The sequence below is a fragment of the Lissotriton vulgaris genome, chromosome 2_1, assembly GCF_964263255.1.
Source record: "Lissotriton vulgaris chromosome 2_1, aLisVul1.2, whole genome shotgun sequence".
NCBI classification, from domain to species: Eukaryota; Metazoa; Chordata; class Amphibia; order Caudata; family Salamandridae; genus Lissotriton; species Lissotriton vulgaris.
This window is the reverse complement of record NC_141687.1, coordinates 966,926,567-966,931,494: the sequence shown is the minus strand read 5'-3', so window position 1 is coordinate 966,931,494 and position 4,928 is coordinate 966,926,567.

Sequence of the window (4,928 nt, the reverse complement as noted above, 5' to 3'; positions counted from 1 at the left end):
GGTACGCAGTCTTTATGTCTTCGCAATAAATCCCCAGCAGAGATTCCTGGGCACGTTGTTAATATCCCCTCTCTCAGTACATTTCTGTTAGTGCTAGTGCCTTATTGCAGTCCTTATCGTGTGCCCATGTAAGTCGGGTGGGGTTACACACTCGGAGCTGGGGGTTGTGCGGGTGAGATCCTAGTATTTAAAAGTTACCTCTTGCCAGAGTTTCCTGCGAAATAGTTCAGGTGCTAGTGTTGACGTTCTGATTGTTGGCAATAATGGCGACAGATTCTCGCTATCCCCAAGTGCTGAGTAGGTGAGAGCAGCTGGACAGACGACTAGTCGGTCAGGCCGTTGAGTTACTTATTAAATGGCGCACCGTGGGCTATAAGCGTTTAGCGGCATCATTAGTGTGCTCATTGCAAGCCGTACGGTGTTATACTGATTCAGGGACATTCGGCCATTATCCTTGTTCAGTGGCTCCCATTCAAAACATGCAGGCAAAATGGCCGCTTATGGTCACCATCTTGGGGCCTTGTGCCGTCGCAGGAACAGTAATTTAGTGGCGTCATGCAATACTGCTTATAGGGCACAGTCTGTTCAGCTTTGCGATGTTTGAGACTCGCTACAGCAAGCCTGGGTACGGGTGTGTCACTTACACACTTGTGTATCGGTAATCTTTAGGCCGCGATCCTCACGCGCTATTTATATGGAGGGGGTTTTGCGCTGTCGCTGATTCGGCCTGTGTTCGGCAGCGCTCCTAAGCCGTATGCTGATTGCGCTATCCCAGGGCCACTGTGTCAGCAAGACAACGCTCTTGCAGTGTATCGCAGTTTTGGCATGCACATATTTATTCAGTGCTTAGAGTCCGAGTGCCTAATGGGCAGCGCCATTTTATCTTGCCCTTTGCATTATCTCCGCTTTCTGCCCACCCGTTATTTAAAAACTCCTGATGTTCGCCGTCGCTTTGCTGAACGCTCCCGCCGCCGGTAATTGTTACCTCAGCTCCGGAGCAATCTCCTCAGACGCAGTGGCAGAGACATTCAGACGCGTAGCTCAGCTTTCCTGCCGATCGTTGGCCGCCATCTTATCTAGCGCTGTCCTCAGCTCTCATCCGCTACGGAGGTCGTTTCTCCGCCAATTCCGGTCGCATTTACTTTCAACTCGACTCCGCAGTTGCACCTTGCATTTCGATGCACGATTCTGTCATCAGCGCCTTTAATGCTGCAGTTTTTGCAGTTTTAATATTTGATATTTATTAGCATTTGTAAAGCGCTACTTTTGCTCCGGAGGGAGCATCATGGCGCTGAGCACACAGAAGATCAACTGTGGGGAGCAAGGATCAGATAGCTGCGAGGACCGATGAGTCAGACTGAGAATAAATCCAAGTCTTCAGGAGTTTCCTGAAAAGGCTTTCTGAGGGGGCATGCCTGAGGTTGGGGGGAAGACGATTCCATGCCTTAGCAGCCAGGAATGAAAAGGTCTTTCCGCCTTTGGTTTTTAGTTTTATTCGGGGTTCAGTGATTAGATTAGCACCTGATGACCTCAAGCAGCGGGTTGGAATATAACGCTGGAAGCGCTTAATCAGGTAAGATGGACCTGTGCTCCTGGTGGATCTGAAGACAGTGACTAGAAGCTTGAATAAGATTCTCTTATGGAGGGGCAGCCAGTGAAGGGCGTTGAGGGCTGCAGAGGCCGAGGACCTACGGGGGAGTTTCAGGACAAGCCTGGCTGCTGCGTGTTGAACACTTTGTAATTTTTTAAGGGAAGATTTCTTGATGCCTGCTAGGAGGCCGTTACAGTAATCCAGCCGGGAGAGGATAAGCGCCACCGCGACTGATTTCCTGGCTGAAATAGGCAAAAAATTGAAAAATTTCTTTAGTTGCCTGATCAGGCTGAAACAGCGCCCTGCGGTAATGCGCACATGCTCATCGAAGCTGAGGGATGCGTCAAATTGAACTCCAAGATTGCGGGCTGAAGAGACCGCGCTCGGTGGTGCATCGGAGTTATGGGGCCACCAGTCTTTGGGGGAAAAGAGTGTGCCTTTACCTAGGGGTATTATTTCGGTTTTGGCGCTGTTGCATTTAAGATGATTCAGGTTAAGCCAGGAGAAGACTTGTGAAAGGCAGTTTTGAAATCTAAGGGCAGCATCCGGGAGTCTTTTGTCAATGGTGACGACAAGCTGGGTGTTGTCAGCGTAGGATGTCACAAGGATCCCATGGGACTCGATCAATGTGAGAAGGGGGGCCATATATATATTAAAAAAGAGAGGGCTCAGGATGGAACCCTGGGGCACACCTGAGATGGTAGGTCGTTCGCCAGAAAGAAAGGGGCCTAAGGAAACCGTTTGAGAGCGGTTGGACAAGAATGATGTTATCCAAGCAAGAGCGGAACCCGAGACACCAATCTCACGCATTCTATTGATTAGAATGACATGTGAGATGGTGTTGAAGGCCGCGGTTAAGTCGAGCAGGATGAGGACAGCCTGCCTGCCCTCATCCTGCAAGAACTTGATGGTGTCTGATAACTCAATCAAAGCGGTTTCTGTAGAATGGCCAGGGCGAAAGCCGGATTGCTGTGGGTGCAGGATGCGTTTGTCTTCCACAAAAATTTTTAATTCCTCATGAACTAATTGCTCGGTAATTTTACCTAGCGCTGGGAGAAGGGAAATTGGGCGCATATTAGACAAATCAGTTGGGGATTTATTTTGCTTTTTCATGAGGGGCTTAACTATGGCCTTCTTCCACTCAGTAGGGACAATGCCAGAGTTAAGAGATTCATTCACAATGGCATTGATTAGAGGGTTGACGGCCTCGATAAGATGGTGTAGGATGATTGGGGGGCAAGAATCCGTAGGGGCACCTGATTTGCAGGCCAAGATGGCTTTGTGCGTTTGCAGCAGAGAAACTGTTGTAAATTGATTTAGTGAGGGAATGGTTGTGTCAGTCTCTTGGGTTGGAGTGGGTGGAGGGGGGAAGTCCTTATGAATATTATTGATTTTTTCCTCAAAGAAATCTGCGATTTGATCGCAGAGAGTTTGTGAAGGAGGGATTTCGAGTGCTAATGCCTTAGGGTGAGTGAAAGATTTTACTATATTGAAAATCGTTTGTTGTTTTTGTTTGGCTGAGTCTATTGCCAGGGTGAAGAATGCCCTTTTTGCTTTTTTTATATTAGAAAGATATAATTTCCTCTGGAGAATGTATATGGATCTGGAAGTGGGGTCGTAGGTTTTTCTCCATTCTCTCTCCAAAATCCTACACTTGAGATGACAGTCTGTGAGGGCCGGAGTATACCAGGGGGCATTGGGCTTCTTTTTACCTCGAACTGATTTTTGGGTAGTAGATTTTGAATTATCAGAGACCATTCTGTCAATCCACAGATGAAAGTTTATGGAGTCTTGAGATGCATCTCCAGTAATGGGAGGGGGGGGGACAGCCGGTTGGGGATTAAGTTTGATGCACTCAGCTACCTTCTTCCAATTGATGGGGAAGGGGGTGTGAGAGTGTTTGGTGGTAGGTGACAGCAGAGATTTAGTTTTGATGGAAAAGGGAATGAAACAATGATCTGTCCATATTTGTGGTAATGGGGGAGAAACATCTAAGGAAGCCAAGTTTGTGCAGATGCCGTCCAGGGTGTGCCCGGCACAGTGGGTAGGATAGGAGACTGATTGAGAAAGACCAAAAATCTCAAGGGAGTGACAGAAATTAATGGTGTGGGGATCGATGCAGGATTCCAAGTGAAGGTTGAAGTCCCCCAGAAGGGTAAAAGTGGGGTAGTGAGTCAGAAGAGCTGCCAGAGTTTCATCGAGGGAGTTCAAGAATGATGCGGCATTCCCGGGGGGGCGATAGACGAGTCCTCCTGAGAAGGCGGAAGAAGGACTGATTTGGATAACAAATCCAAGGGACTCACAATCCTTGAGGGGGGCCAGGTCGAATGTATGGCACTTGAAGGATTTCTTTACAATGATAGCCAGCCCGCCTCCCCGACCAATAGGTCTGTCCTGCCTTAGGATGGTGAAATCAGGAGGGAGGGCGGTTGCGAGATCGGGATTGGAAGCATCATGCAGCCAAGATTCAGTAATGAATAGGGCGTCAAGATCGGCTGACACAATAAGGTCATGGATGTCTTGTCCGTGACGCGCTAACGATCTGGCATTGATGAGACCACAGTTGAAAGAGGTCGTTTTGTGGTGAGGGAGGAGGGGAAGGGGAGGGATAGGACTGACGGGACTAGAGGATGACCAACCGCATGATCGGCAGGAAAAAGGGCCCCAGAGGTGGTCTGTGAAGGAGTGAACATGACAAGAAGGACTAGATAAGGTCGGGCGCATAGAAAGCAGCGCAATAGAGTCGTACCTGAGGGCTGGGAGTATAGGAGCAGCATGGCCCGCGTCCGGCGCGTTCCTGGCGCGGACGGGCGAAGACGGGCGTGGCTTAGGCGCGGCTTCGGCGCGCGACCGGCGCGCCCGCTGCGCCAGCCCGCTGCGCCGTCTGAATGAGTGACACATTATATAGGAAGGAGGGGGGGTGGGAGGACGGCGCGACTATAGCGCTGACCTCACCTTCCTCACTCAAGATGGCGCCCACCGCCGAGTGATGTTGAATGAAAAGCGGCTGGGCTGAAACAAGAGGAAGAGAAGGTGTAAGAGGTGTCAGTGTGCCTGTCTTCTCAATTCCCCTTAATCTCACAGCCCCCAAAGTTAAAAAGCGACGGATTTAAAAAGGTATTAAAAACGCTCCAATTGCTATGCAGGGAAGGCTGAAATAAATGCGCCTCAAATCGCGATTATCCAGCTCATCAGCAGCTCGCAGCCCCAGTTCCCCTCACCAGGGAGAGCATCTGTAAGGCAGGGAGTGCTGGGAGAGGGCACACCTAAATACAATGGGAGGGCGGGAGGACGGCGCGACTATAGCGCTGACCTCACCTTCCTCACTCAAGATGGC